The sequence below is a fragment of the Trachypithecus francoisi genome, unplaced genomic scaffold (assembly GCF_009764315.1).
Source record: "Trachypithecus francoisi isolate TF-2019V2 unplaced genomic scaffold, Tfra_2.0 Lachesis_group12, whole genome shotgun sequence".
NCBI classification, from domain to species: Eukaryota; Metazoa; Chordata; class Mammalia; order Primates; family Cercopithecidae; genus Trachypithecus; species Trachypithecus francoisi.
The window spans coordinates 78943605-78965132 of record NW_022681457.1 but is presented as its reverse complement, the minus strand read 5'-3'; the positions used below and the strand labels follow the sequence as shown (position 1 = coordinate 78965132).

Genomic DNA, 21528 nt, shown 5'->3' with positions numbered 1-21528 from the left:
CAGGCATGTGCCACCACACCTGGCTAATATTCGTATTTTTAGTAGAGATAGGGTTTCACCATGTTGGCGAAGCAGGTCTTAAACTCCTGGCCTCAATCCACCCACCTTGGCCTCCCAAAATGCTGGGATTACAGGAGTGAGCCACTGCACCTGACCCAACATTGGTATCTTGATAGGGATTTCATTGAATCTGTAGATTGTTTTTGGGTAGCATGCTCATTTTAACAATAGTAATTCTTCCAATCCATGAACATGAGATATCTTTCTATTTGTTTGCGTCCTCTTCAATTGCTTTCATTAGTGTTTTGTAGTTTTTCTTGCAGGATCTTTCACCTTCCTGGTTACATTTATTCCTAGGTATTTTATGATATTTTTTGCAGTTCTATTGTAATTGGGATTGCCTTCTAGATTTCCTTTTTTTTTTTTTTTTTTGAGACGGAGTCTCACTCTGTCGCCCGGGCTGGAGTGCTGTGGCCGGATCTCAGCTTACTGCAAGGTCCGCCTCCTGGGTTTACGTCATTCTCCTGCCTCAGCCTCCCGAGTAGCTGGGACTACAGGCGCCCGCCACCTCGCCCGGCTAGTTTTTTGTATTTTTTAGTAGAGACGGGGTTTCACCGTGTTAGCCAGGATGGTCTCAATCTCCTGACCTCGTGATCCGCCCGTCTCGGCCTCCCAAAGTGCTGGGATTACAGGCTTGAGCCACCGCGCCTGGCCTCTAGATTTCTTTTTCAGCTAATTAATGGTGTATAGAAATGCTGATTTTTGTGCATTGAATTTTGAATCCTGTGACTTTACTGAATTTATCAGATCTAAAAGATTTTGGTGGAATCTTTAGGTTTTTCTAGATATAACATCATTTCATCTGCAAAGAGGAATGATGTGACTTCCTCTTTTCCCATTTGGATGCTTTTTCTTTCTTTCTCTTGCCTCACTGTTGCAGCTAGGACTTCCAGTACTATCCTGAATAGGAGTGGTGAAAGTGAGCATCCTTGTTCCAGTTTTCAGAGAAAAGGCTTTCACAGCTTTTCCCTATCAGTATGATATTAGATGTGGATTTGTCATAGATGGCCTTTATTATGTTGAGGTATATTTTGTCTATGACTAGTCTGTTAAGAGCTTTTATCATAAAGGGATGTTGAATTTTATAAAATACTTTTTCTAGATTTTGAAGGTTACCTTAACTCTCTGACTACCTGGAACAGTTAAATTCTGAACCGGCTGGTTCAGAGACAGCCAAGCAAACCTTCGAGACAGACAAGCAAACCTTCTTGGTTATAGACACACATACATGTTGTTCATAGATATTGGGTTTGGGGATGGTTCTCAATACTCCCAAGTAGTCTTTTTGGGAGCATTTAATTTTTGTTCCCCAAATAGTCTTGGTATATACTGACATCTCAGTTAGAGCAAACACTCTGAAAACTGATGTCAGAAATACCTAATAGGCTTTCTCCTAACTTTTACCTTCAAGTAGAACATCTACCATTTCACATCATCCTTACTGCCCAGTTCTTAGCCATCTTAACAAAAGTTGCTTTACATATTTCCATGACTATAGAGCTAAACTCTTTTCTGATAGAGTAGTTATTAAAACATAGAAGCACTGGCCAGGCACAGTAGCTCACACCTGTAATCCCAGCACTTTGGGAGGCTGAGGCAGGTGGATCACCTGAGGTCAGGAGTTGGATACAACCCTGGACAACATGGTGAAATCCCATCTCTACTAAAAATACAAAAACTAGCCAGACATGGTGGTGGGCACCTGTAATCCCAGCTACTTGGGAGGCTGAGACAGCAGAATTGCTTGATCCCAGGAGACGGAGGTTGCAGTTAGCCGACACGGTGCTACTGTACTCCAGCCTCAGTGACAGAGTAAGACTCTGTCTCAAAAAAAAAAAAAAAAAAAAAAAAACAAGCACTGCATCTTGTTAAAATAATATCACACACCGTTGAAGACACTTTTTTAACTTTTAAGATCAGGGTACACCTGCAGATTTGTTACATATGTAAACTTGTATCATGAGGGTTTGTTGCCCAGATTATTCCATCACCTAGGTATTAACTCATTAGTTATTTTCCCTGATCCTCTCCCTCCACCCATCCTCCACTCTATGATAGGCCCCATTGTTTGTTCTTCCCCTCTATGTGTCCATGTGTTCTCACCATTTAGTTCCCACTTATAAATGAGAATATGTAGTATTTGGTTTGATGAAAACTTTTACAGTGAGGTCTCAGAAAGGCATATAGAGAAACAAACACAATCATGAAATAAGACAGTGATAATTTGAGGAAAATCCTTAAGTATTTTAGATTCAGACAATAATCACATTTAAAAGAGAAAAGATTCACTATCTAGACAATTTCATAAGTTACTGTTTGGAAGATTAAAAAATTAGTCAGTTTTTAATACAGTTGTGACACTGAGGCCACTGCAGAAGCACCAGCATTTTGAGATCCAGTATCTAACCTCTCAGACAAAGCTCCCCAACAGAAAATATAAAACCTTTACACATCCAAGCACAAAAATAAAATATCCCAAAACAAAATAACATTCACTTATTAAAATGTTCCTCTTACTTTCCTTAAACCACAACTGTTACAACACTGCAAGAAATTTACAGTTTGCATGACAAATTGCATATGCACTAAATAATAAATGTGTAACCATGAACGCCAATGAATCAATTTTTCAGTATCAAGCAGATGGCAGATACTAGCTCTTTTAATTTATACATCTTTGAACCTCAGTTTTCTCATTTATGAAATGAAAGTGTAACTACTTACAAGATTGTTACAGATACTATGCAAGAAAATGTACACATGTTCTTAATACAATACCTAGCTCAAAGAAATAGCTCCATAGATATTAGCTACCTGTATTAACAGAAATAACTAGCCCTTAAATAGGGTGAATTATTTATAACATTATTCTAATGTTTTACATATACTAGTTCATTATATTTTCTCAACAACTCTAAAGGTAGATATTATTACAATCCTCACTTTGCAGATAAGGAAACAGAGGCACAGAAAGGTCAAAAAGTTTGTAAGTGGTAGAGTCAAGACTCAAACCCAGCCAGGCATGGTAGCATACACCTGTAGTCCCAGCTACTCAGGAAGCTGAGACAGGAGAACTGCTTTAGCCCAGGAGTTCAAGACAAGCCTAGGCAGCATAGTAAGACCTCATCTCTCAAAAAAATTTAAAACTTAGCCAGGCATGCTGGTGGCACATGCCTGTAGTCCTAGCCATTCAAAAGGCTGAGGCAGGAGGATCACTTGAGCCCAGGAGTTCCAGGTTACAGTGAGCTAAAATTGTGCCACTGCAGTCCAGCCTGGGCAACAAAGCAAGCGCCCCCCCGCCAACTTTTTTTTTTTTTTTTTTTTGAGACAGAGTATCACTAGGTCACCTGCGCTGGAGTGCAGTGGCATGATCTTGGCTCACTGCAATCTCTGCCTCAAGTGATTCCCATTCCTCAGCTTCCGGAGTAGCTGAAATTACAGACATGCCCCAGTACACCTGGCTAACTTTTGTACTTTTTGTAGAGATGGGGATTCACCACGTTGGCCAGGCTGAGCTCAGACTCTTGGCCTCACGTGATCTGCCCCGCTCTGCCTCCCAAAGTGATGGGATTAAGGTATGAGCCACCACACCTGGCCAAGGCCCCCCAAAAAAAGGTATCATTGCTCCAATAAAAGTCTGTATAAAACATACAGAAGGGACAAAGAAGGGAATGATCAATCATGCTATGAAAAATATAATGGTAAGAAAACAAGGCATCTCATTTCATATAATCATCAAAAATAAAATCACATCTAAAAAATAGTAGGGCCAGGAACTGGGCGCAGTGGCTCATGCCTATAATCCCAGCACTTTGGGAAGTCAAGGCAGGTGGATCACTTGAGGCCAAGAGTTCAAGACCAGCCTGGCCAACATGGCAAAACCCCACCTCTACTAAAAATATTTAAAAATTAGCTGGGCGTGGTGGTGTGTGCTTGTATTCCCAACTACCCAGGAGGCTGAGGCAGGAGAATCACTTAAACCTGGGAGGCAGAGGCTGCAGTGAGCCAAGATCGCACTACTGCACTCCAGCCTGGGTGACAGAGCAAGACTTGGTCTCAAAATATATATATATATATATATATATATATATATTTGCACCACTGCAGGCCACAGAGCGAGATCCTGACACTCTCGTTTGCTGACTTTAATGAACCAGGCAGCCACATGTGTGCTGTCATAGAGAAAAGGCCATAATGGCAAGGAACTGAAGGCAGCCTTCAGCAAGAACTTGAGGCCCTCAGTTCAGCAACCTGCAAGGAACTGAATGCTTCCAACAACCACATAAAGTTAGTAGCAGATCCTTCCCCAGCTGAACTTCACATAAGAGAGCAGCTCTGACTGACACTTTCACTATAGCTTTGAGAGACCTTGAAGAAGGCAATCCAGTAATCCAGTGGACTCTTAAACTGCAGAAACAGATACAATAAATATATGTTCTTTTAAATCACCACATTTGTGGTAATATTGCTTTGTTGTTGTAGTTTTGTTTGTTTCTTTCTTTCTTTTTTGAGACAGAGTCTCCCTCCATCGCCCAGGCTGGAGTGCAATGGCATGATCTCGGCTCACTGCAACCTCCGCCTCCCGGGTTTAAGCAATTCTCCTGCCTCAGCCTCCTCTGTAACTGGGATTACAGGTGCCTACCACCATGGCCGGCTAATTTTGTATTTTTAGTAGAGATGGGGTTTCACCATTCACCACGTTGGTTGGACTGGTCTCGAACTCCAGACCTCAGGTGATCCGCCTGCCTCGGCCTCCCAGTGTGCTGAGATTATAGGCGTGAGCCACCATGCCCAGCCTGTTGTTTTTTAATAGACACAGACTCTTGCTATGTTGCCTAGCCTGGTCTTGAACTCCTGGCCTCAAGCAATCCTTCTGCCTCAGCCTCCCAAAGTGCTAAGATTACAAGCGTGAACCACTGCACCCAGCCAAAATTCTTTTTTTTTTTTTTTCTTTTTAGACAGAGTCTCACTCTGTTGCCCAGGCTGGAGTACAGTGGTGCGATCTCAGCTCATTGCAGTCTCCGTCTCTCAGGTTCAAATGATTCTCCTGCCTCAGCCTCCAAGTAGTGGGATTAGTGGGATTACAGGTGGGTGCCACCATTCCCGGCTAATTTTTGTATTTTTACTAGAGACGGGGTTTCACCATGTGGCCATGCTGCTCTCGAACTCCTGATCTCAAGTGATCCACCTGCATCAGCCTCCCAAAGTGCTGTGCTAGGATTACAGGCATGAGCCACTATGCTCAGCAAAATTGTTTTTGTTTTGTTTTTGAGATGGAGTTCTGCTCTTGTTGCCCAGGCTGGAGTGCAATAGTGCTATCTTGGCTCACCACAACTTCCGCCTCCCAGGTTCGAACGATTCTCCTGCCTCAGCCTCCCGAGTAGCTGGGATTACAGGCATGTGCCACCATGCTCAGCTAATTTTGTATTTTTAGTAGAGACAGGGTTTCTCTATGTTGGTGAGGCTGGTCTCGAACTCCCAACCTCAGGTGGCCCGCCCGCCTCAGCCTCCGAAAGTGCTGGGATTACAGGTGTGAGCCACTGTGCCTGGCCAAAATTGTTCGTTTTTAAAGAAAGACTTTTATGGTATGTGAATTATTTCTCACTAAAGCTTTTTTTTTTTTTTTTTTTTAAATTTACATTGATACTTTGCTCTAGGATGGGATTTCAGGTTTTACAGTTTCACAATACATACCAACAGACTTACCTCATGGGTAATGATGTGTACGTGAATTATCTCATGAGACTAGAACAATCATTTTCTTACAAGATTTCAAGGAAGGAGACTTTCTAGGAAGTTTCCAATTATACTCCCAAACAAAACTAGGACTATTATAAAAAGAAAGCAAGAGCCTTTTACTGTATCCCAATAGAACCACTCTTTTTTCTTTTGGACATCCTCAACAGAAGCACTCTTAATCTGAAAGATTAAACAGGTTGTCGGCCACTGCTACACTGCAGCTGAAAAGCTTTTCCACTTACTAGAGGGTAGAAGCTGGCACAATTATGCCATTTGCTTTTACCGTCTCTCACAAATGCACACACATGTGCCACTTCCACTTCCACATACTTCAATTCTTCCCTAACATCCAAACCTTTCCAATATTCTTTTCCTTTTTTTTTTTTTTTTTTTTTGAGACAGTCACTCTCTGTCACCCAGGCTGCAATGCAACGTGATCTGGGTTTACTGCAACCTCCACCTCCTGGGTTCAAGCAATTCTCCTGCCTCAGCCTCCCAAGTAGCTGGGACTACAGGCATGTGCAATCGCACCCGGCTAATTTTTGTATTTTTAGTAATGATGGGGTTTCACTATGTTGGCCAGGCTGGTCTTGAACTCCTGAGCGCAGGTGATCTGCCTGTCTTGGCAAAGTGCTGGGATTACAGGAGTGAGCCACCGCATTCGGCCTACTCTCATTATTTCTAAGAAGCTAAATACACTTAAAAGAGATTTTCTGTAATCCCAGCACTTTGTGTGGCCAAGGTTGGGGGATCACTTGAGACCAGGCATGAGCCACCGTGCCCGGCCAACTAAGGTCTATTTTTAAGGATGACCAGATGATCCTGAATTCCAAAACTAAATTATTTTATTTTATTTATTATTTTTTTTTTCTTTTTGAGACAGAGTCTCGCTCTATTGCCCAGGCTGGAATGCAGTGGCGTGATCTCGGCTCACTGCAAGCTCTGCCTCCCAGGTTCACGCCATTCTCCTGCCTCAGCCTCCCAAGAAGCTGGGACTACAGGCGCCCGCCACCACGCCCAGCTAATTTTTTTATATTTTTAGTAAAGACAGGGTTTCACCGTGTTAGCCAGGATGGTCTCGATCTCCTGACCTCGTGATCCGTCCGTCTTGGCCTCCCAAAGTACTGGGATTACAGGCGTGAGCCACCGTGCCTGGCCCACTAAATTATTTTAAAGGAAGACAAATAAACTGGCCAGGCATGGTGGCTCATGCCTATAATCCCAACACTTTGGGAGACCGAGGCAGGAGGATCACTTGAGGTCAAGAGTTCGAGACCAGCCTGGCCAACATGGTGAAACCCCGACTCTACTAAAAAATACAAAAAAAAATTAGCCGAACATGGTGGTGCGTGCCTGTGGTCCCAGCTACTTGGGAGGCTGAGGCAGGATAATCGCTTGAACCCGGAAGGTGGAGTTTGCAGTGAGTTGAGATCACGCCACTGTACTCCAGCCTGGGTGGCAGAGCAAGATCCATCTCAAAAAAAAAAAGAGGTATACAAATAAACTACATAAATCCACACTCTAATTGTAAAGTAATCCATCAACCAATCTTTATTTTGCTATCTAGGACAACTAAAAGTCCTTAAGTTATCTGTGCAATTTGTATATCCTATACCAGAAGTCAAACATTTCCTTTTATCACCACGGATATACTTTTTATTTAACCTGACCTTTAAAGCTCGATAATCATCTGTACTTTATAATCAAAGATAAAAACTAAACATCACCTATCTGTGCACTGCAGCTATTAGATCAGGAGTTGGAAGCTTTTTTCTGCAAAGGGTAAAACAGTAAATATCTTAGGCTTTGAAGGCCAGGTACAGTGGCTCATGCCCATAATCTCAATGTTTTGAGAGGCCAAAGTGGGAGGACAGATTGAGGCAGAAGTTTGACACCAGCCTAGGCAACATAGCGATACACTGTCTCTACAAAAAAAATTAAAAATTAGCTGGGTGTGGTAGCACACGCCTGTAGTCTTATCTATTTGTGAAGCTAAGATGGGAGGATCCCTTGAGCTCAGGAGTTCAAAGTTACACTGAGTTATGATCATGCCACTGCACTCCAGTTTGTGTGACAAAATGAGACTCTATTTAAAAAAAAAAAAAAAGGCTTTGAGGGACATATGGTCTCTGTTACAAAGTACTCAATGAGTACAGATGTGTTCCAATACAACTGTATTTCTAAAACATTGGTCCAAAGGCTGTAGTTTACCAAATACTGTATCAGACTATACTACATGCAACCAAAAATAAACAGACCTATTCTCCGCTTTCCCAGTGATAATGTTTTCACCATAAAATTAAATAATTACTTTCTAAAACACCACAAAATACATTTAATTAGCTTTCTCCTATTTTGTAATAGGCATTCATAGTGGGATAATGCTATCCCTATTGCCTCGAATGAGGAATAACAGCCAACTATCAGATTCAGGTTTAGGCTTCAAATTTGAACCATACACACTGTACAGAAAGACTGTGCCAATAAATAAAAATAAAGCATTTAGGTTCAGATCCAGAATCTATTTGACCCCAGGAGAGGCAAAAGTGAGCTCACCATATTGGAACATATCCACAACCTAGAATAAAATAACTCCCAGGGAAAATGAAACTGCCTTTGCAAAATTGTAACAGTAAGAGAAATCTAACATTGCTGACTCCATCTTGCTTCTAACCACATAAGCTAACTGTCCCTCCCCGTATCTGGGCATAAGCCAAGCTAACTATGGGAGGAATTTAGTTCATAGTTTAACTTTAAAACAAAGATGATAACAGTCCCGCCGGGCGCGGTGGCTCAAGCCTGTAATCCCAGCACTTTGGGAGGCCGAGACGGGCGGATCACGAGGTCAGGAGATCGAGACCATCCTGGCTAATACGGTGAAACCCCGTCTCTACTAAAAAATACAAAAAACTAGCCGGGCGAGGTGGCGGGCGCCTGTAGTCCCAGCTACTCGGGAGGCTGAGGCAGGAGAATGGCGTGAACCCGGGAGGTGGAGCTTGCAGTGAGCAGAGATCCGGCCACTGCACTTCAGCCTGGGCGACAGAGCGAAACTACTCCGTCTCAAAAAAAAAAAAAAAAAAAAAACAGTCCCTTCAGGAAACTAATCCCCTGCTTGCGTGGGGATGAAACTGCCTTTGTAAAACTAACAGACTGGCCACACAGTTAGAATTATGGTTCAGGGCCGGGCGCGGTGGCTCAAGCCTGTAATCCCAGCACTTTGGGAGGCCGAGACGGGCGGATCACGAGGTCAGGAGATCGAGACCATCCTGGCTAACACGGTGAAACCCCGTCTCTACTAAAAATACAAAAAAAAACTAGCCGGGCGAGGTGGCGGGCGCCTGTAGTCCCAGCTACTCCGGAGGCTGAGACAGGAGAATGGCGTAAACCCGGGAGTCGGAGCTTGCAGTGAGCTGAGATCCGGCCACTGCACTCCAGCCTGGGTGGCAGAGCAAGACTCCGTCTCAAAAAAAAAAAAAAAAAAAAAAGAATTATGGTTCAGGGGTCATGTAGCCAGAGGTCACAAGATTTGTAACTTCCCCAACTGCTCCTACAGATAACATCACTATTGTAAAACCTAAGACTGGTGTTTGAGGTATTTTTCAGACCTTGCATTCTGATGAACCAGATGGCACCACCTGGATTGGCAACCTGTAACAAGAAACCAACTTGACTGCTCTTGTGACACTCCCCACCACCGCCACCTAGTAACTGACTCAGTGCAAGAGGCAGTTTCAACCCCCTATGATTTCATCCTTGACCCAACCAATCAGCACTCCCCAATCCCTAGCCCCCCCCTGCCTGCCAAACTATCCTCGAAAAACCCTAACCTCTAAATACTTAGGGAGACAGACTTGAGAAATATCTCTCATTCTCATTGCTTGGCTTGCCCTGTGATTATTAAATTATTTCTCTGCTGCAACTCCTGCTGTTCTCAGTTTATTGGCTTTTCTGAGAAATGGGTAAGAAGAACCAGTTGGACAATTACAAAAGCATCTACCCTTGAAGATCGGCTTTCAATAAAAAATTAAAAATCAAAGGAGAAACAAAAAGCCAAGGCCAGGTGCAGTGGCTCAGACTTGTAATCCCAACACTTTGGGAGGCTGAGGCGGGAGGATCACCTGAGGCCAGGAATTCAAGACCAGCCCTGGGCAACATAATGAGACCCTGTCTCTACCAAAAATAAAAATAAAAAATAAATTGGTGGGCATGGCAGCATACACCTGTGATCCCAGATACTTGGGAGGCTGAGGCAGGAGGGTCACCTGAGCCCAGGAAGTCAAGGCTACAGTGAGCCATGATCACATCACCACACTGCAAACTAGGTGACAGAGCAAGACCCTGTCTCCAAACTAGGTGACAGAGCAAGACCCTGTGTCCAAGAAATAAATAAATAAACCATGAAAAAGTATGAGTAAACACAATTAATAGCCAAACTTATGATCTACACTCTAAGAGTTGCAACTAATCTGAAAAGGATTTAACAAAAAAAATTTTAAAGGTCAAATTTTACTCAGCTCTTTGCAAGTACATTAGAAAAGTTATAAGAAATTATAATTTTCTAGTAAAATATAATTTACAAAACTTGGCCTCAGAAGAAACAAAAACTTAAATAGACCAATTATCCTAGAAGAATAGGAAAAGTTTTCCAAGTACTTGGCACAGAATTTCACAGTGAAATTCTACCAAATATTTAAGAAATAAATCATTTTAATACCACTTAAGCTGGTTCAAAGCATAGAAGAAAAAAAACTTCCTTTTTTCTTTTTTTTTTTTTTTTTTTTAAGACAGGGTGTCTCACTATTTTGCCCAGGATAGCTCAAGCTATCCAAGGTAGGCAGATCACTTGAGGCCAGGAGTTTGAGACCAGCATGGGCAACATAGTGAACCTCCATCTCTACAAAAAAATTAGCTGGGTATATTATTGCACACCTGTAGGCAGGCCTAGCTACTCAGGAGGCTGAGGCAGGAGGATCCCTTGAGCCAAGGAGCCGGAGGCTGCAGGGAGCTATGATCGCACTACTGCACTCCAGCCTGGGCAACAGAAATAGACTCTGTCTCTAAAAAATTTTTAAATAAAAATAAAAACGAGGAAATATTAAAACTTAAATGCATGTATTAGAAAATATGAAATATTAGGAAAAACTGAGATAAGAATAACATTACAGATCCTAGAGAAAGAACAAAAAAATAGGCCCAAGAAAGTAGGCAAAAGAAAGTAACTGAAGATAGAATTAGAAAACAATGAACTATAAAATGCATGCAAACAGTAGATAATCAGTACAATCAAAGAGTAATTATTTGACTGTCAGGTTCTGCCCAGGGTAAAGCTATCAGTAGGTCTGGCAAATATACAAAGTCAAACTTCCCTAAGGCAGGTACAGGGGCAAAACCAAATACCCCTACCTCCAGAATCCATTTTTTAAGCTTTCCATTCATCAATAAACCACAGCTAGTTTTAAAAAAGAAAGAAGGGGTATCCTTTGAAAGAAAACATAAATTTGTGTTAAGTGTGATTTTTTAAAATGGGGCCTCAGCCAGGTACAGTTGTTCACACCTATAATCCCAGTACTTTGGGAAGCCAAGGTAGGAGGATTATGTAAGTCCAGGAGTTAAAGACCAGCAAGGGCAACATAGTGAGACCTCAACTCTACAAATAATTTTAAAAATTAGCCGGGCACAGTAGTATACCAGTAGTCCCAGGTACTCAGGAGGCTGAAGCAGGAGGCTCTCCTGAGCCCAGGAGTTCAAGGCTGCAGTGAGCCAGATCATGCCACTGCACTCCAGACTAGGTGACAGAGTGAGATCTATCTCAAAAACAAAACAAAATGAAATTTAAAAATATAATTGCTTGATTCTTTCACAGTAACACTTAAAACACAAACATATTGTACCAAGCTGTACAAAAATATTTTCTTTCTTTAGTCTGTAAGTTTTTTCTATTAATTTTTTTTTTTTACTCTTTAAACATTTACGTTAAAAACTAAGACACAAACATACACATTAGCCCAGGCCTACAGTGGGTCAGGATCATAATATCACTGTCATTCATCTCCACATTTTGCCTCACCAGAAGGTTTTCAGGGACAATAACACACATGGAGCTATCATATCCTATGGTAACAATGCCTTCTGGAATATCTCCTAAAGGGCCTGCCTGAGACTGTTTTGCAGTTAACTTTTTTTTTTTAATTAATAGGAGTATACTCTAAAATAACTATTAAAAGTATAATGTAGTATATATATAAACCATTAACATAGCCAATTATTATCTTTATCAATTATTACATTCTGTACATAATTATATGTGCTATTCTTTATACAACTGGCACTGTGGTAGGATTATTAGCACCCGCAATACCACCATCATGGGTAATACATTGCACTACGATGTCAAACAGGTACACAGGTACACAATGTCACTAGGCCATAGGAATTTTCCATCTCTATTATAACCTTATAGGACCACCATTTTATAAGCAGTCCATCATTGTCTGAAATGTCATTATGACTGTATATATAGGATCTATATGAGAAAAACCACAAAACTCTGATGAAAGACATCAAAGAAGAACTAAATAAAATGGAGAGATATTTCATGTTAACAGATAGGAAGACTGAATGTGTGTTTTTTTGTTTGTTTGTTTGTTTTTTGTTTTTTTTTTTTTGTAGAGACCTTGTCTTTACACTTGAGCCTGGTAGTTCAAGGCTTCTGTGAGCCCTGATCACCCCACTGCACTCTAGCCTGGGAGACAGAGTGAGACTCTGTCTCAAAAAAATAAAAAACGAAAAAAACCCTGATTAAAAAGTTGAACAGATGCCGGGCGCGGTGGCTCACGCCTGTAATCCCAGCTCTCAGGGAGGCAGAGGCGGGAGGATAGCTTGAGCCCAGGAGTTCGAGACCTGCCTGGGTAATACAGCAAGACCCCGTTCTCCACAAAAGGAAAAAAAAAAAAAAAAAGACAAAAAAAAAAAATAAGCGCAACTCCCCTTAAAAAGTTGAACAGATATCTCACCAAATAAGACACACATATGGCAAGTAAGTATCTGAGAAAATATTCAACATCATATGTTGTGTTAGGCCATTCTTGCATTGCTATAAAGAAACACCTGAGATCAGGTTATTTATAAAGAAAAGAGGTTTAATTGACTCACTGTTCTGGAAGCTGCATATGAAACACAGTGCCAGCATCTACTTCTGGTGAGGGCCTCTGGAAGCTTACAATCATGGAGGAAGGTGACAGGGTGGTGCCAGCATGTCACATGGGGAGAGTGAGATCAAGAGAGAGTAGGGGGAGGTCCCAGATTCTTTTAAATAGCCAGATGTCACATGAACAAACTGAGCAAGAACTCACTTATCACCAACGGGATGGTACTAAACCATTCATGAGGGATCTACTTCCATGATCCAATCACTTCCCACTAGGCCCCACCTTCAACATTGGAAATCACATTTCAACACAAGATTTGGAGGGAACAAACATCCAAACTATATCATATACCATTAGATATTTGAAAATTAAAATAACAGTGAGATACTACTATATACTAATTAGATTGGCCAAAATCCAGAACACTGACATCAAATACTGACAAGGATATGGACCAACAGGAACTCTGTATTCATTCCTAGTTGAAATGCAAACTGGGGCAGGGCATGGTGGCTCATGTCTGCAATCCTAGCACTTTGGGAGGCTGAGGCAGGTGGATCACAAGGTCAGGAATTCAAGACCAGCCTGGCCAAGATGGTGAAACCCATCTCTACTAAAAATACAAAACTTAGCTGAGCGTGGTGGTAGACATCCGTAATCCCAGCTACTCAGGAAGCTGAGGGAGGGAATTGCTTGAATGCGGAAGGCAGAGGTTGTAGTGAGCCAAGATCACACCACTGCGCACCAGCCTGGGAGACAGAGCGAGACTCTGTCTCCAAAAAAAAAAAAAAAAAAAAAGGAATGCAAAATGGTACTGCCACTTTGGAAGAGTTTGGCAGTTTTTTATAAAGCTAAACATACTGGCCGGGCGCGGTGGCTCAAGCCTGTAATTCCAGCACTTTGGGAGGCCCAGATGGGTGGATCACAAGGTCAGGAGATCGAGACCATCCTGGCTAACACGGTGAAACCCCGTCTCTACTAAAAAATACAAAAAAACTAGCCGGGCGAGGTGGCGGGCGCCTGTAGTCCCAGCTACTTGGGAGGCTGAGGCAGGAGAATGGCGTAAACCCGGGAGGCAGAGCTTGCAGTGAGCAGAGATCCGGCCACTGCACTCCAGCCTGGGTGACAGAGCAAGACTCCATCTCAAAAAAAAAAAAAAAAAACTAAACATATTTTTACCATACAATCCACCAATTGCACTCTGTGATATTTACCCAAATGAACTGAAAACTTATATCCACAAAAAAACCCACACATGCATGTTGACAGCTGCTTTATTCATAATTGTCAACATATTGAAGCAACCAAGATGTCCTTTAATAGGTGAGCAGATAAGCGGTGGTAGATTGAGACAATAGGATATTATTCAGTGCTAAACAGGAATGAGCTATTAAGCCATGAAAAAGCATGGAGGATAGATTAATTAATTAATTAATTTCAAGCTATCAAGAGTGTGGTGATGCATAATTTCTTAAGAGATTGCTACATTATTATATCCAGGTGTTTCTTTAACCACTGACACCCATTTCACAAGTTTTGATGCACATGTACAGGTGCCTGGAAGTAATTTTAAGACATCTCAATTTCAAAATATTGAAAGTGTTAGAAATGATGAAATGTAGTAGACAGTTTTTTATGCTTAACTCATCTCGAGTTTATTTCAGTGTTTGAAATTAGGTATAAACATCTAATTTCATCTTTTTTCAGAAAGTTAATTGTCTAAATACAATTTTTTAATTAGTCTACTCTCCCCCCAGTGGGTTGAAATTTCATTTTTATCCTTGAATTCTGGTGTGATTGACATTTGAATAGACAGAACAATGGAATAAAACAGAAAATCCAGAAATAGGCTCAAATATATATGCTAATTTAGCGTATGATAGAGATAGTTTCTTTAGTAAGGAAAAGATGAACTAGTCAAAAGATGTTAACATAACTAGGTAGTCATCTGAAAAGCAAATAGAATTGGATCAATGTTTTATAGCTTATACTAGGATAAATTCCAAATGGATCAAAAATTTAAATATGAAAATTAAAATTATAAAAGCTCTATAGCAGAATATGGAAGAATTAATTTTTTTAAATTAATAGGCTGGGCACAGTGGCTCATGCCTGTTATCCCAGCACTTTGGGAGGCTGAGCCAGGTGGATCACCTGAGGTCAGGAGTTCGAGACCAGCCTGACCAATATGATGAAACCCCATCTCTACTAAAAATACAAAAATTAGCTGGGCGTGGCTGCATGTGCCTGAAATCCCAGCTACTTGGGAGGCTGAGGTAGAATTGCTTAAACCCGGGAGGTCGAGGCTGCAGTGAGCCGAGATCACGCCACTGCACTCTACCCTGGACAACAATAGGAGACTCACAAAACCCACAACTATGCTGCATCAAGCCCATAAAGATCTCTTAAATAAAAAATTAAACTTCTAAGTAATAGGAATTGTCATAGTTTAATTGGCAAGAAGTACATCTTATAATCAATGGCATCTTATATTCAATGAAATCTATCATAAAAGCATGAGGAAAACAATATTTTCAAAACCTCTTGGGCTATACGCAAAATCCACAAGTTGTAAATGAAGAGACTGATAGGTTTATTTTGTGTTATTTATTTATTTTTCTTTTTTTAGAGACAGGGTCTCACTGTTACCTAGGCTGGTCTTGAACTCTTGAGCTCAAGCAATCCTCCTGCCTTAGTTTTCCAAAGTGCTGGGGTTACAGGTGTAAGTTACCACTGCCAAGCCAAGGTTTAACTATATAAAAACTAAAATGATAAAAGATGGGCAGGGAGAAAATACTTGCAACATATGTAATAAAGAATTACTATCAGGCAGGCGTCAGATGTCCCCAGCACACTGGAGTCTGGGTTTGGTGCTGATGGTGCCTCATCAACATGCACAAACACAGCCTGACAGCTGGACTTTAGTGTTGGGAGCTGTTAATTATTCTAAAGTTCTATAGATTCATGATTTTATAGTTAGAGTTTATATCTACCTGTGTTTTTAGAGGAAGAACCCAAGGCCAAATTATTTTGAAGTGGGAGTGGGCTAGACCAGAGTCTTCCTGTACCCTTTTCATGCTGTGTTTGAGGATGTGCCCATTGCTACATCCACATAACTCATCTGGAGCAGGTGATGTGTGACAGCAAACCGTCTAAGATTTTTCACCGGTAAAGTTAAGCAGAAGTATGTAGTAAACACGAGTGCAAAAGTGTGGCTGAGCCATATATGCACTTGATTTGATTTGGGACGCCTGAGGGAGGCAGCATTCCTAGCCACGTGCTGCCTGCCCAGCACAAGGTAGGGTGGTAACTGGGGTGGGGAAGGGGCAGCTCTGTAGAGCATGGTCTGCCTTAGGGCCTGAATTGTCCTCAAAGCACATGGACTGCGGAAATTGTTCACATGAACCAGAGACATCACTCTTTAGGATTCTATTGGCAGCACTTGAACTGGCTCGACATTTATGGAGGTGGTTTCTTTGAAGCACTAACCTTTGTTTTATAATAATTTTATTTGGTGGCTGGGAGTGGTGGCTCACACCTGTAATCCCAGCACTTCAGGAGGCCAAGGTGGGCAGATCACCGGAGGTCGTGGGCAGATCACCGCAGGTCAGGAGTTCAAGACCACCCTGGCCAACGTGGTGAAACCCTGTCTCTACAAAAACATAAAAATTAGCCAGGCATGATGGTGGGTGCCTGTAATCCCAGCTACTCAGGAGGCTGAGGCAGGAGAACCACTTGAACCCGGGAGGCAGAGGTTGTAGTGAGCAAGATCATACCACTGTATTGCAGCCTGGGAGACAGACCAAGACTCTGTCTCGAAAAAAAAAAAAAAATTTATTTGGCATAATTTAATATAGTTTAGAAGCTATCTAATCTGTTGTTTTTGGACGGGCAAACTCTTTTGAAAATGTAAGTTTTGCTTTTAATTAAAAATTAAGTCTTGCCGGGCGCGGTGGCTCAAGCCTGTAATCCCAGCACTTTGGGAGGCCGAGACGGGCGGATCACGAGGTCAGGAGATCGAGACCATCCTGGCTAACACGGTGAAACCCCGTCTCTACTAAAAAAATACAAAAAACTAGCCGGGCGAGGTGGTGGGCGCCTGTAGTCCCAGCTACTCGGGAGGCTGAGGCAGGAGAATGGCGTAAACCCGGGAGGCGGAGCTTGCCTTGCAGTGAGCTGAGATCTGGCCACCGCACTCCAGCCTGGGCGACAGAGCGAGACTTCGTCTCAAAAAAAAAAAAAAAAAAAAAAAAAAAAAAAAAAAAAAAAAATTAAGTCTTAGTTAAAACTCAGCCTGCACAAAATTCTTCAGTTTCTTCCCATTATTTTATCAGTAATATTCACCACATTTTCCTAGATGTTTATTGATTAGAGTGTTGGGATCAAATTCTGCATTAAATGTATGCAAATACATTGGAGAGGCTTTGTGTTTTTCACTATGAAATGCAATGGTGGCTTGAATAAGAAAGTATCTAGAAGCCAAATTAACATAATAATGACTTCAAAAAAGAATTACTATCAGGGGCCGGGCGCGGTGGCTCAAGCCTGTAATCCCAGCACTTTGGGAGGCCGAGACGGGCGGATCACGAGGTCAGAGATCGAGACCATCCTGGCTAACACGGTGAAACCCCGTCTCTACTAAAAATACAAAAAATTAGCCGGGCGAGGTGGCGGGCGCCTGTAGTCCCAGCTACTCGGGAGGCTGAGGCAGGAGAATGGCATGAACCCAGGAGGCAGAGCTTGCAGTGAGCTGAGACCCTGTCTCAAAAAAATAAGAAAAGGCTGAGTGCAGTGGCTCATGCCTATAATGCCAGCACTTTGGGAGACTGAAGCAGGAGGATCATTTGAGCCCAGAAATTCAAGATCAGCCTGGGCAATACAGCAAGACTCCATCTGCACAAAACACTTTAAAATTAGCTGACGTGACAGTAACATGCCTGTAATCCCAGCTACTTGGGAGGCTGGGATGGGAGAGTCACTTGAGTCCAGGAATTTGAGGATGCAGTCAGCTATGTCCATGCCACTGCACTGCAGCCTGGATGACAAAGTGAGACCCTGTCTCTAAGAAAAAAAAAAAAAAAGAGGCTGGGCAAGGTGGTGCATACCTGTAATCCCAGCACTTTGGGAGGTAGAGGCAAGCTGATCACTTGAGCCCAGGGGTTCAAGATCAGCCTAGGCAACATGGTGAAACCACAACTGTACACACAAAAAAATACAAAAATTAGCCAGGCATGATGGTGTGTCTGTAGTCCCAGCTACTCGGGAGGCTGAAGTGGGAGGATCACTTGAGTCTGGGAAGTCAAGGCTGCAGTCAGATAGCACCCCTGCACTCCAGCCTAGGTAACAGAATGAGACCCTGTCTTAAAAAAAGGGGGGGGGAGGGAGGGAGGGAGGGAGGGAGAGGGAGAGAGAGAGAGAGAGAGAGAGAGAGAGAGAGAGAGAGATCAACCCTCGCTAACATGATTGTGACATGAAGAGCGCCAAAATCACTCAATGGGGAAAGGACAGTCTTTTCAAGAAATAGTGTTGTAAAACTTGTTATCCACAAGCAAAAGAATGAAATAGGACCTTTACTTTATACAATATTGAAAAATTAACTTAAAATGATCAATAACCTAAATGTAAGAGCTAAAACTATAAAACTCTTAGAAGAAAACATTGCGGAAAATCTTCATGATATTGGATTTGGTGATGATTCCTTGGATTGGCATAAAAAGCAAAAGGTAACAAAAGAAAAAATTAATTTGACTTAATCAGAATTTAAAATTTCTGTGCAAAAAAGGACACCATCATGGGAGTGAAAAGACAAACTACAAATTGTGAGAAAATATTTGCAAATCATATATCTGGTAAGGGATAAATATTCCCTATATATAAAATATATAAATACAACGCAATTCAAAAATGAGCAAAGGATTCAAAAACACGTTTCTCCAAGAAGATATACAAAAAAGGTCAATAAGCACATGAAAAGATGCTAGATATCACTAGTTGTTTAGAAAAATGCAAATCAAAACCACAATGATATACCACTTTTCACACCAAATAGGATTATTATCATGAAAAAGAAAAATAAGTGCCAGTGAGCACGTGGAGAAACTAGAACCCTTATGTAGAACTGTAAAATGGCACAATTGCTACGGAAAAAAGTTAAACATAGACTGACTAGGTGAAATAAGGCAGTCAAAAAAAGACAAATACTGTATGTTTTCACTTACATGAGATATCTAGGGTAATCAAACTCTTAGAAATAAAGTAGGATAGTGGTTGCCAGGAGTTGGGGGGAATGGAGAAATGGGGAGTTGTTTAATGGGTACAGAGTTTCAGTTTTGCAAAATGAAAAAGTTCTGGAGTTTGGAGGCACATCCATGTGTACATACTTAATAGTTGTGTTAAGTATGTACTTAACATACTTAAAGACTGTTAAGATAGTAAGAAAAAAAATTTATTTATTTTTTATTTTTATTTTATTTTTCCCCCAGAGACAGAGTTTCATCATGTTGCCCAGGTTGGTCTCAAACTCCTGGGCTCAGGCAATCCTCCTGTCTTGGCCTCTCAAAGTGCTGGGATTACAGGTGTGAACCACGATACCCAGGCAAAATGGTAAATTTTGTATGTATTTTACCATAATCTTTTCTTAAAGTTAAACACAGAATTACTCATATGACTCAGCAATTCTATTTACAGCTAAATACCCAAAAGAATTGCAAGCAAAGAACAAAATAGATACTTGTATATCGGTATTCATAGCAGCATTATTCAAAATAGCCAAAAGGTGGAAACAACTCCATCAACAAGCAGATAAAATATGACCTATACATACAAAGCAGTATTAGCCATAAAAAGGAATGAAATTCTGATATATGCTACAACATGAATAACCCTGAAAACATTATGCTAGGTGAATTAACTCTGACACAAATGGATAAATATTATATTAATCCACTTACATAGGGTACCTAGAATAAGCAAATTTCATAAAAATAGAAAGAAGATATTAGGGGGTGGGAGTGAAACCGCCCCATGGGGTTCACAAGGAGTGCATGCCAGGTTCTGGACAGAAATATAGTTATAATTAAGCATTAATCAGGACTCACTTTGGCCCACTTCCTGGTTGCTAAAAAGTCATATAGCACTAGATACTGACTATTTGCATCCCCATTGTTCCTACAGAATAGGATTTTTGACATTAGGGTCATAAAATTTAAGATTTTATTTCCATCCCCATCTTTCCTATAACAGGATCTCTGACATAATCGTAAGGCTTTTGTTTACGGATTGCTTAATATGTTTTTCACACCCCTGAATTCCAGCAACCAGTTTGAAGACCCCCACAGAGGAACAGGATCTGCAAGAGAATACAGCTTCTTCATCTCCCTGTCCCATGACTTCAGCCTGTACTCTTTAACAAATAAACAATTGCCACACTTCAGCCCACTTCAAACCCTTATAAACCTTAGCCCCGGCCGGGCGCGGTGGCTCAAGCCTGTAATCCCAGCACTTTGGGAGGCCGAGACGGGAGGATCACGAGGTCAGGAGATCGAGACCATCCTGGCTAACACAGTGAAACCCCGTCTCTACTAAAAATACAAAAAACTAGCCGGGCGAGGTGGCGGGCGCCTGTAGTCCCAGCTACTAGGGAGGCTGAGGCAGGAGAATGGCGTGAACCCGGGAGGCGGAGCTTGCAGTGAGCTGAGATCCGGCCACTGCACCCCAGCCTGGGCGACAGAGCAAGACTAAGTCTCAAAAAAAAAAAAAAAACCTTAGCCCCAGTCTTCTAGGGGAGATGAATTTGAGGTTTCCCTCCATCTCCTCATTTGGTGGCCCTATGATTAAACCTTTCTCTGCTGCAACCTGGTGTCTCAGCTTATTGACTTGCTGTGTGCATTGGGCAATGAACCTATTTACAGTTACAGAAGGGAGAATTAGTGAGTTAATGTTTCATGGGTACAGAGATTCTGTTTAGGATGATGAGAAAGTTTTGGAAAAGGATAATGGGGATGGTTGTACAACATTGTAAATGTAATTAATGACACTGAACTCCACATTTAAAAAATGGCTAAGATGGTAAATTTATGTTATATATATTTTACTACAATAAAAAATATTTTAGAGAAAGACAGACTAGAAAGAAAGAAGCTGGAAATGGTACATAGAGACAACTCTATGGAGTTGTTTTGGTCCAAAAAAAAAAAACCAACAACAAGACATAGGAAAGTATACCTATTAATAAAAGAAACAATAGGAGCTGGATGTGGTGGCTCTTTCCTGTAATCCCAACACTTTGGGAGGCCAAGGCAGGCTGATCACTTGAGCTCAGGAGTTCAAGAACAGCCTGGGCAACAAGGTGAAACCCCAAATCTCCAAAAAATACAAAAATTAGCTGGGCATAGTGTGATGCACCTGTAGTCCCAGTTACTCTGGAGGCTGAGGGGGGAGGATCATCTGAGCCCAGGGAGGTCAAGACTACAGTAAGCCATGATCATACCACACTGCACTCTAGACTGGGCGACAGAACGAAACCCTGTCTCAAAAAATAAAATAAAATAATAGAATGAAATAGGTCGGGTGCAGTGGCCCA

At 41.6% G+C, this 21528-nt stretch overlaps 1 protein-coding gene across 3 annotated transcripts in view; it reads right to left on the bottom strand.

Annotated features, from left to right (window-relative positions):
* TESK2 (testis associated actin remodelling kinase 2) overlaps positions 1-21528 on the bottom strand; it is a 160082-nt gene that overhangs the window by 96281 nt on the left and 42273 nt on the right. Inside the window, exon 1 of one of the 3 annotated variants that reach the window (XM_033226623.1) lies at positions 9405-9500. The exons of the other annotated variants lie outside the window; for them this stretch is intronic. The gene's annotated coding sequence lies outside the window, so the exon portion shown is untranslated. Of the gene's footprint in view, positions 1-9404; positions 9501-21528 lie in introns of those variants that run through there. 3 annotated transcript variants of the gene reach the window in all.